Here is a 12,293-nt window from a genome sequence, read left to right as displayed (position 1 = left end):
CTACCTCTCTGGTCTTCATTTGTGTAAGAGAACCAACAAATATTGAATGACTTTCCAGTGCTAAACACATATAAACTTTACATTACACACACACACATGCTGTGACAGAGCTAACCTTCCTCTAATATGAGATTCCTCTTCTTCTATAGTAATTGGATTTTTATTTATACCTAGGCAATGTCCGCCCAGAATAAAGACTTTATTTTTTCCAGCCTTCTTTTCAGCTAGGTATGGCCATGCGACTACTCCCTGGTCAACAAGGATAAACACTGTGTTGGTAAGTGCATCTTCCGGGCAAGGCTCAGCTGGATAATTTTTTTACTCCTTGTGCCACTGACTGAGGTCACTTGGTGGAGTTTAGCTGGTACACGGGTTGGCTCGGAGGGTCCATGACGGCTTCACTCATGTCTGGCATGCTGGCAGGGGCAGCTGGAAGGCTCAGCCAGAACTGCGAATTGGAACATCCACATGTGGCCTCTCCAGCTCTCAGGAGAGTTGGACTTTCTTACATGGCAGCCCAGGCTTCGGGAGCAGGTATTTCAGTGATCAAAGTAGATGCTCTATGGCCTGTTACAACTGAGCCTCAGAAGGTACTTGCCATCACTTCTGCCTATGCTAATAGACCTACTGTTTGGGTCAAGGCAGTCACAAATCCACCAACATTTAAGGAGAAGGGACAGAGAACACTTAGAAACTTTACACACACACACACACACACGCTGTGACATAGACTACTAACCTTCCCCTAATATGAGATTCTTTTTCTCCTACAGTAATTGAACCTTTTATTTATAGCTCAGTGAGGCTGAGTCTCTCACTGACCAACTGCTCAATGAGAGAAGTGTCAAAGAATTTGCAACCTGCTGGGTGCAGTTGCTCATGCTTGTAGTTCTAGCACTTTGGAAGGTCAAGGTGGGAGGACCACTTGAGGCCAGGAAGTCAAGACCAGCCTGGGCAACAGGGCAAGACCCCATCTCTGCCAAAAATAAGAAAAATTAGTCATGTGTGGTGACGCAAACCTGTAGTCGCAGGTTCTCAGGGGCTAAGGCCAGGAGGATGGCTTGAGTCCAGGAGTTGGAGGCTGCAGTGAGCTGTGATTATGCCACTGCACTCCAGCCTGGGTGACAGAGCAAGACCCTGTCTCAAAAAAAGAAACACACACACACAAGACACCACAGCAATCCTGGACCACTTGGGTCTGGACCCTTAAGTCAGAGAAAAATAAACTTCCATTTTGTTGAAGCCACCACTCCTTTGGTTGTCTGTCACTCACGGCCAAATGCAATCCCAACAGAAACACACATATGCACAGACAAGCACATGCATACACACATACTCTCAATGACAGTGCACGCAGCCCACAAGACACAAGGAGAGACGTAAATGTTGAAATCTCACTAGGTTAGGAGTATTCATCTACTCACATGAACTCATACCACACACCAGTTTCAGGAGCTGTCCTTCCCCGAGGTTCACATCTCACTCCGCACTTCCCCTGCCACAACCCTCACTGTGGTATATTATAATTAGAATATACTTGTCCATATCACCCTTCCCCTGGTCAACCCTTGGACCCCATCTGTCTTGTTCATCATCATTCATTTAGCACCAAGCACAGGACTTCAATCAACATTTGACCAGGTTTGTATTTTACAAACAGCCTGCAGATGACACTTTGAGCTGCTGGGGACTAGAGTCTGAGTGTAATGAGACTGATGAGAAGCCTGCCTGGATGTGAGGAGACCCTGAACTGGAGCCTCAGTACTGGAGATGGGGATGAAATGGAGAGAGCAGGAGGTGGGATTGACAGGCATTGGGAGTGATTGGGGGGCGAGGGAGAAGTAGGAGTCAAGGAGCGCACCCAGATTTCTAATCTGGACGATGCAATAACAAATGGTGGCACTCTTTGCTGACAGCAGAAACAAGGGCGGAGCAGAAGACTCAGGAGAAGGTAACAAGCTCAGTTTTGCCTATCTGTATTTCAAATGCCTGGGGGCCATCCAGGTGGACTCATGCAGGAGGCAGCTAGACGGTTGGATGGAACAAAAGACCAGTGAAGACATGACCACGCTTTCCGAAACATTCCCATGCAAGTCATTCATTGTCCAGACAAAGTGTTGGAGGAAGCGGGGTGCAGGGCAGGGCCCTGGGTTGGAAGTTGACAGACCCACATTCCCTTCGCCACTACTACCTGATGTGTCATCTTGATGGGCAAGGGACACTGCCTTCTGGCTTGTAGTTTTCTACTTAGTTGTAAAAATGAGAAGCCTGCCTCAAACCTCTGTGTTTCCTTCTAGCTCTCAGATGCTATGGCTAAATATTTGAAATATTTGCAGGCCTACCCTCTGCAGGCTACTGGGCTGGGCCCTGACCCCATTTCCACTTCTCTCAAACAACAACAACAACAACAACAACCACCACCACCACCACCACCACCACCACCACCAAAAAGCAGGTCAACTGCAGGAGGAAACTGGGAGGTGAAACACACTGTAAGCTCCTCTGCTCCAAACTGCTCTTCTTTTTCCCCATTCCCTGCACCAAGGTCTCTGTCCACCCAATACACCAGAACGCCCTCCTTAGGTCTCCAGGACCCTCCGGCTACTCCCAACAACTATTTCCCAAAAGACCAACTAGGAATAAAAATTATCCCCATTCCTCCCCTTTGTGTCACACTTTACATTTCTACTTTCTCCAGTATAAATGATATTTACTGCACGGGAACCATATGGTAGGCACCATGCCAGGCTCTGGGATGAAGACCACACAGACCCTACCCTCAAAAAAGCAGGGAAGAGAGTTAGCAATGTAATTCGAGGTGAATGAACCACACAGGGGCCGTAGGAACATAGATGAAGGGAAGTGGTGTGTGTGTGTGTGCGTGCGTGTGTGTGTGTGTGTGTGTGTGTGTTCAGGAGGATCCTCAAACCCTGTGAAGTTTTGGGTTTTTTGTTTGTTGGCATGTTTGTTTAAGATAGAGTCTTGCTTTGTTGGCCAGCCTGGAGTGCAGTGGCTTGATCTCAGCTCACCGCAACCTCCACCTCCCGGGTTCGAGCAATTCTCGTGCCTCAGCCTCCCAAGTAGCTGGGATTACAGGCATGCACCACCATGCCTGGCTAATTTTTGTATTTTTAGTGGAGACAGCATTTCGCCTTGTTGGCCAGGCTGGTCACGAACTCCTGACCTCAAGTGAGCCACCCACCTCAGCCTCCCAAAAGTGCTGGGATTATAGGCATGAGCCACCATGCTCAGCCATTTGTTTGTTTTCTGATACAGGGTCTTGCTCTGTTGCCCAGGTGGGAGTGCAGTGGTGCAATCATGGCTCACTGCAACCTCGACTTCCCAAGCTCAAGTGATCCTCCCGCCTTAGCCTCCCTCGTAGCTGGAACCACAGATGTCCGCCACCATGCCCACCTAATTTTTTAAATTTTTTGTAGGGACAGGATCTTGCTGTGTTGCCCAGGTTGGTCTCAAACTCCTGAGCTCAAGCAATCCTCCCAACTTTGCCTCCTACAAGTGCTGGGGATTACAGGTGTGAGCCACTGCACCTGGCCCCTGTGAAGTTTTTATAAAACATTAGCACTGGAAGGGATCTCACAGACCAATTAGTCCCACTCCCTCATTTTACATGTGCAGAAACTGAGGCCCAGGCTGGCCACGCATGGTGGCTTACACCTGTAATCCCAACACTTTGGGAGGCTGAGGCAGGAGGATCATTTGAGCCCAGCGGTTCAAGACCAGCCTGGACAGCATAACAAGAACCCCCATCTCTACAAAAAAAATTAAAAATTAGGCCAGGCGCGGTGGCTCACGCCTGTAATCCCAGCACTTTGGGAGGCCGAGGTGGGCAGATCATGAGGTCAGGAGATCGAGACCATCCTGGCTAACATGGTGAAACCCCGTCTCTACTAAAAATACAAAAAATTAGCCGGGCATGGTGGCAGGCGCCTGTAGTCCCAGCTACTCGGGAGGCTGAGGCAGGAGAATGGCGTGAACCCGGGAGGCGGAGCTTGCAGTGAGCCGAGATCGTGCCACTGCACTCCAGCCTGGGTGACAGAGCAAGACTCCGTCCCAAATAATAATAATAATAATATCTTAAGAGGTATAAGAGCTAATATGCTTCCTTCCGGGCTTCATTCTAAGCTCTCTAGATGGATTGATTCGTTTATTACTCACAACATACCTGAGAGTTAGGTTTTTATGTTCCCCTAATATGACAATATTGAGTCTTAGGTTAATTGACTTGCCTGAGGTCACACAGTTAACACAATATTGAATACAGGTAGTCCAAATAAAGAGCCATGAGCGTGGGGGGGAATTGCCTGGAGGCCTTAACATATGATTTCTATACCCTACCCTCAGAAAGTCTGATTCTCTCGGCCTGAAGTGAACAAGCTGGAATTTGCATTTTAGCCATGCACCCTAGGTGATTATGGTTTGGTGGCTATCGGACCACTCTCTGAAAAAACCCAGTTCGAATGTACCTTTTTTCTCAATTCAGAGTTTTCTGGCACAATCCTTCCCTTCCTTGGGACTCCCTGTCCTCAAGGGACCCCGCTTTCCGGAGTCTGCTGGGAATAAGGGTACTCTGGAAACGGACGTATGCCCCCTGGTGGTCAGAAATTAGAGGCTAGGCGCTGCAGCCAGCAGGGTCCCGTCAACCGCACAAATTTGTGAACTTTTCTAGAAGTTCGTTCAGCCAGTATTACTGAGGTGCCACTATGGGCCAGCACTGAGCCATTGTAATACACAGCACATTGGAGAGAAAGAAGACTTCTGGGGACAGAATTTTTCAAGGTGACTGCTCACCTATTTTCATCCGTGGATACAAAGGCATCAGTTTCAAGCTGCAATTGGACAAATTTCACCTGGTCTAAGTATTCGTATCTGGCAACATATAGCTCTGATCTTAGGTCTTTAGGAGGCTGAAAAAGAGTTTTTTGAAAAAGGCTGAGTCCACCCTCGGGAAGGAAACACAGGAGCATGTATATTTGCAGTGCAGTGAGAAGAGCCCAAGGCTTTGTAGTCAGGCTGTTCCAGCTCTGTTACTTCAGGCTCTGGGACCCGGGAGCAGTTATTTCATCTTTCTAAGCTGCAGCTGCTTCACCTGAACTATGTGAATAATAACAACACCTGTCTCAAAGGTTTGTGTGATGAAATGGTCTCTTAGTGCCTGGCACAAGTTAAACGTTCAAAAAAGTTGTAGGTATTTTGAAATATAATACTTTGTAGTTATATACCATAAAGTATACACTATATATACCAGGGTTCTAACATCAGCCTTAATTCATTCACCTTAAAAAGGAACACAAATGGGCCGGGCGCGGTGGCTCACGCCTGTAATCCCAGCACTTTGGGAGGCCGAGGCGGGTGGATCAACTGAGGTTGGGAGTTCAAGACCAGCCTGGCCAACATGGCGAGACCCTGTCTCTACTAAAAATACAAAAATTAGCCGGGCGTGCTGGTGCGCGCCTACAATCCCAGCTACTCGGGAGGCTGAGGCAGGAGAATCGCTTGAACCCGGGAGGTGGACATTGCGGTGAGCCGAGATCGCGCCACTGCGCTCCAGCCTGTGCAACAAGAGCAAAACTCCGTCTCAAAAAAAAAAAAAAAGGAACACGAATAATTCTTGAGGCCAGGCACAGTAGCTCACTCCTGTAATCCCAGCACTTTGGGAAGCCAAGGTGGGAGAATCACTTGAGGCCAGGAGTTGGAGACTAGCCCAGACAACACAGTGAGACCCCTGTCTCTCCAAATAAAAAAAAATTAGCCAGACATGGTGTCATGAACCGGTAGTCCCAGCTATACAGGAAGCTGTGGCAGGAGGATCACTTGAGCCCTGTAGTTGGAGGCAGCAGTGAGCCACTCCTGCCTGGGTGACAGACCAAGACCCCATCTAAAAAAAAGAAAAAACTCTTGATCCACTGTAGTTGAGAGACAAGATTTCCTCCAGTTTTGAATCCTCTAATATGTGATGCATAGACATCTAAACTATTCCACACTGTTGGTGGGATTGCAAGTTAGTACAACTTTGAAAAATTGTTTGATAGCGTCTGCTAAAACTGAGCATATTTATGGCCCAGCAATTTATTCTTAGGTATATTCCCAAAAGAAATGTTTACATATGTTACCCAGAAAACATAAACAAGCATGTTTATAGCAATACTATTTATAACAGCCTCCAAGTGGGGAAATATCTAAGTGTCTATCAACACTACAATAGGTTTTTGTGTGTGTTTGTTTGTTTGTTTTGTTGAGATGAAGTTTCGCTCTTGTTTCCCAGGCTGGAGTACAAAGGAAAATCTCGGCTCACTGCAACCTCCGCCTCCCGGGTTCAAGCAATTGTCCTGCCTCAGCCTCCTGAGTAGCTGAGATTACAGGTGCCCGCCACTACGCCTGGCTAACTTTTGTATTTTAGTAGAGACGGAGTTTCACCATGTTGGCCAGGCTGGTCTTGAACTCCTGACCTCAAGTAATCCGTCCGCCTTGGCCTCCCAAAGTGCCGGGATTACAGGCATGAGATATGGCGCCCGGCCTAGATGTTTATTTTTTATTTTATTTTATTTTATTTTATTTTATTTTATTTTATTTTATTTGAGACAGAGTTTCACTCTTGTCGCTCAGGCTGCAGTGTAATGGCAGTCTCGGCTTACTGCAACCTCCACCTCCCAAGTTCATGCAATTCTCCTGACTCAGCCTTCTGAGTAGGTGGGATTACAGGCGCACACCACCCTGCCCAGCTAATTTTTATATTTTAGTAGACACGGGATTTCACCATGTTGGCCAGGCTGGTCTTGAACTCCTGAATTCAAGTGATCCGCCTGCCTCGGCCTCTCAAAGTGCTGGGATTACAGGCGTGAGCCACCACGCCCGGCTCCAGCTACATTTTTAAATTGTGGTATTTTCATAGACTAGAACACTACATGCAGTAACATGAGTAAATTTCACAAATATAATGACAAAAGAAGCCAGACACTGAAGAGTCCATACCGTATGATTTCACTTATATAAAGTACCAAATGGTTGAAATGAAATGCCATTAGAAACTGGAATACTAATTGCCTTTAGGTGCAGAGTGGTGATTAGAGGGGGGCTAAAGGGGTTTCAGGGAGGGGATTGCCAATAATGTTCTATATCATGATCTGTGTGGCAGTTATACAAAGTGTCTGGACTTTATAAAAACTAATCAGACTGATTGCTTATGATTTGTGCACTTTTCTATAGTATGGATTCATAGATTTCAATGAAAAGTTAGATTTTAATTAAAAGTTTACCTAAAAACTCTCCATGAGTCCCTCATGACCAATCACAGAACACACCCAGTCCTCACTTATCATAAGCCCAGAGTCCCCCAGGGTATCAGAATCAGAAATTTAATGCCCTCTGGGGATGGGAAATGTGGCCTCAGGCCCATGAGCTGCAACCAGGTTTCCTGCTAAAAGTCAAGAACAAAAGAGTTGTCTTGTAGATAAAAACAGGTTCCAGAAAAACTGCACCAGAGCAAAGAGCTAGGTGTCTGCCTAGAGCCTGTGGGTGAAAAAATCACCCCTCCAACACTGTGCCATCAGAGGGGTGGCACCTGAGTACACACCAGACTTGCTGTTTGAGAAACCCAGGGCAAGAAATTAGTAAAAATCACCCACAGGCAGTGAAACTGCATAAAATACTTGCATAGAGAAACACAAAATAGCCTCACAGGAGTTCGTCCAAAACCTAGAGAATGAGAAAGACCCTGCTCCCTTAGGAAATGAATGAAGAAACAAATGCCATCATAAACAGATGGCAGATGCAAGGAATCAGAAAATGTGTGCGCCAGAAATCACAGATAAAAGGACAGTTTGAAAAAAATGTTTCAATTCATGAAACACAAATGCTAATTTAAAAGAAATGTGTTTCAGACTGGGTGCAGTGGCTCACACCTGTAATCCCAATATTTTGGAAGGCTGAGGTAGCAGGATTGCGTGAGGACAGGAGTTTTAGACCAGTCTGGGCAACAAAGTGAGAGCCTATCTCTATTTCAAAAAGAAAAAAAAAACTTTTTTTTTTTTGAGACGGAGTCTTGCTCTGTCACCAGGCCAGAGTGCAGTGGTGTGATCTCAGCTCACTGCAACCCCCACCTCCTAGGTTCAAGTGATTCTCCTGCCTCAGCCTCCCACGTAGCTGGGATTACAGGCATCCACCACCACACCCAGCTAACTTTTATATTTTTAGTAGAAAAGGGGTTTCACCATGTTGGCCAGGATGGTCTCGACCTCTTGACCTTGTGATCCACCCGCCTCAGCCTCCCAAAGTGCTGGGATTACAGGCGTAAGCCACCACACTTGGCCCTTTTTTTTTTTTTTTTTTTTTTTGATACGGCATCTTGCTGTCATCCAGGCTGGAGTGCAGTGGCACCATCTTGACTCACTGCAACCTCTGCTTCCCGGGTTCATGCCTTCTCCTGCCTCAGCCTCCCGAGTAGCTGGGACTACAGGCGCCTGCCACCACACCCGGCTAATTTTTGTGTTTTTAGTAGATACGGGGTTTCACCATGTTGGTGAACAGGCTGATCTCAAACCCCTGACCTCAAGTAATCTGCCCGCCTTGGCTTCCCAAAGTGTGAGGATTACAGGTGTGAGTCAACATGCCAGGCTAAAAAGAAAAAAAAAATTAGATAAAAGTTTTGTTAAAAAAACAAACAAAAAAAACCTGGGCTGGGTGTGGTGGCTCACGCCTGTAATCCTAGCACTTTGGGAGGCTGAGGTGGGTAGATCACCTGAGGTCAGGAGTTCGAGACCAGCCTGACTAACATGGTGAAACCTTGTCTCTACTAAAAATAGAAAAATTAGGCAAGAGTGGTGGCACATGCCTGTAATCCCAGCTACCCGGGAGGCTGAGGCTGCAGTGAGCCAAGATCGCATCACTGCACTCTAGCTTGGGCAACAGAGTGAGATTCTGTCTCAAAAAAAAAAAAAAAAAAGGAAAAAACCTAAATGGCTATACGATTTATATTTCTAAAATTTTAGTTCTTTTTCAAACCCACCTTTCCTCCCATAATATCTCAGTCTCACCGTATTTTCTTTCTTCTTTCTTCTTTTTTTTTTTTTTGAGACGGAGTCTCGCTCTTTCGCCCAGGCCGGACTGCAGTGGCGCTATCTCGGATCGCTGCAAACTCCACCTCCCGGGGTCACGCCATTCTCCTGCCTCAGCCTCCCGAGTAGCTGGGACTACAGGCACCCGCCACCGCGCCCGGCTAATTTTTTGTATTTTTAGAAGAGACGGGGTTTCACCGTGTTAGCCAGGATGGTCTCGATCTCCTGACCTTGTGATCCGCCCACCTTGGCCTCCCAAAGTGCTGAGATTACAGGCGTGAGTCACTGCACCCGGCCTCTCATCGTATTTTCAAACCCACCTTTTCCCTCATAATATCTCACTCTCATCATATACATTCTACTTCTTCCTTTAAATATTTGAACATTTTAAACATATTTCTTTTATATTTTATTTTATTTTAAGAGACGGGGTTGCCAGGCGTGGTGGATCACGTCTGTAATCCTGGCACTTTGGGAGACCGAGGGGGGCAAATTGCTTGAGCCCAGGAGTTCAAGACCAGCTTGGGCAACATGGTGAAACCCCATCTCTACAAAACATACAAAAATGTGGCCGGGCGTGGTGGCTCACGCCTGTAATCCCAGCACTTTGGGAGGCCGAGGTGGGCGGATCACGAGGTCAGGAGATCGAGACCATCCTGGCTAACACGGTGAAACCCCATCTCTAGTAAAAATACAAAAAATTGGCTGGGCGTGGTGGCGGGCACCTGTAGTCCCAGCTACTCGGGAGGCTGAGGCAAGAGAATGGCGTGAACCTGGGAGGCGGAGCTTGCAGTGAGCCGAGATCACGCCACTGCACTCCAGCCTGGGCGACAGAGCGAGACTCCGTCTCAAAAAACAAAAAAAACAAAAAAAACAAAAAAAAAACATACAAAAATGAGCTCGGCGTGGGTGCACACCTGTGGTCCCAGCTACTTGGGAGGCTGAGGTGGGAGGATCTCTTGAGCTTGGGAGGTCGAGGTTGCAGTAACCAGAAATTCTGCCACTGCACTGCAGTCCCAGCAACAGAGCGAGACCCTGTCTCAAGGGGAAAAAAAAAAAAAAAAGGGTCTCGTTCTGTTGCCTGGTTGGAGTGCAGTGGTGTGATCATGGCTCACTGCACCCTTGTACTACCAAGCTCAAGAGATCCTCCCACCTCAGCCTCCTGAGTAGCTGAGATTACATGTGTGCATTACTACATCCAGCTAAACAAAACTTAGTAAACAGTTAACTAGATCCTGCTATACAGTGAATTAATGAATTAGAACAAACATGAGGAAATCATTCAGGAAGTGGTAAAGAGATAGAAAATAAGAAAGACAGAATGAAAGACATGGTGTATAGCATGAGAAGCTCCAAAACAGGAATTCAGAAGGAGAAAAATCACAACAGTGGAGGGAAGGCAGCAGACAAAGAGGTAATGGGGGAAGTTTCCTGAACTGAAGAAAGACAGGAGTTTGCCAGCTGAAGAAGCAGAAGTCCTGAGTAGGATAAATAAAAGCAAGTCTATATCTAACACATTCCTGTGGGATTGCAGAACATCAAGGGAGATAGAAAATCTTAAAGGCTACTAAAGAGAACAGATACCTACATCAGAACAATAAACAGACTGATAGGGGATTTCATGTCATTGCAGGAGTTTCCAGAAGACAATGACATGTCATCAAAGTGTTGAGGGAAATAACTACCAACCAAGAATCTTATTTCTAGCTATACTTACATTCAAAAGTAAGGCTGAAATAAAGTTGTTTTCAGACACATAAATATTAAGAAAGTTTATTACTTATAGATATTTGCTGAAAGAACTACTAAAAGATTATTTCAGTATCTATCTTTATTGTCTTTACAAATCCAGAAGGAAGGAGTGAAATACAAGAAGAAATGGTAAATATATAAATTGGTACATCTAAATAAGTATTGACCACTAAAACAATAAAATAAACAACCAAACCAAATGTTAACATAGAAGATGGGAATGGAAAGTTCCCATCTCTATCTTGTTCAGAAGGGTAGAGAAACTGAAAACATTTAAAATGAAAGTGTAAATTTACAAATACTAGAAATAGAATGTATACCTTTCAAATTATTGGAGGGGAAAAAAAAGAGAATAAAAAGAAACACCAGCAAAAGGCAGGAATAGAGGGCAAGAAGCACAAAAAATGATGAAAAAGGTCAGGCGCAGTGGCTCACGCCTGTAATCCCAGCACTTTAAGAGGCCACGCTGGGAGGATTGCTTGAGCCAGGAGTTTGAGATCAGCCTGAGCAACATAACTATAACCTGTCTCTTAAAAAAGAAGAAAAGAGATCGGGTGCGGTGGCTCACGTCTGTAATCCCAGCACTTTGGGAGGCCAAAGTGGGAGGATCACCCTAGGTCAGGAGTTCAAGACCAGCCTGGCCAACATGGTGAAACCATTTATCTACTAAAAATACAAAAAAAATTAGCGGGGCGTGGTGGCCAGTGCCTGTGATTCCAACTACTCGGGAAGCTGAGGCAGGAGAATCCCTTGAACCCGGGAGGCAGAGGTTGCAGTGAGCTGAGATCGCGCCATTGCACTCCAGCCTGGGCAACAGAGCTAGAGTCTGTCTCAAAAAAAAAGAAGAAGAAAAGAAAAGAAAGAGGTTGGGGTGGGGGTGGAGGCGGGGGAGGGAGGGAGAAAAGAAAGAAGAAAATAATGAAAAAAGAGAGATACAAAGTAAGATTGTAAATTGTAGCATATTCATGCTGTGGAGTACTACACAGCTCATAAATTGAGTCAACATGATCTACATGTATACATATGGACAGATTTCAAAAATATGTTGAAGGGAGAAAGTGATTTGCAGATTTTTTTTTTTTTAGACAGAGTCTCACTCTGTCACCCAGGCTGGAGTGCAGTGGCGCAATTTTGGCTCACTGCAAGCTCCATCTCCTGGGTTCACGCCATTCTCCTGCCTCAGCTTCCCAAGTAGCTGGGACTATAGGCACCCGCCACCATGCCCGGCTAATTTTTTGTGTGTTTTTAGTAGAGATGGGGTTTCACCGTGTTAGCCAGAATGGTCTCAATCTCCTGACCTCGTGATCTGCCCACCTTGGCCTCCCAAAGTGCTGGGATTACAAGCGTGAGCCACTGCACCTGCCCTGATTTGCAGATTTTATGAGTCATATACATCATATACAATGTACATGTACTTTTTTTTTTTTTTTTGAGAGGAGTCTCACTCTGTTGCCCAGGCTAGAGTGCAGT

Source organism: Pan paniscus, chromosome 19 (genome assembly GCF_029289425.2).
Source record: "Pan paniscus chromosome 19, NHGRI_mPanPan1-v2.0_pri, whole genome shotgun sequence".
In the NCBI taxonomy this organism is placed as follows: Eukaryota; Metazoa; Chordata; class Mammalia; order Primates; family Hominidae; genus Pan; species Pan paniscus.
The sequence above is the reverse complement of the archived record's forward strand: the minus strand, read 5'-3'. Positions refer to the sequence as shown.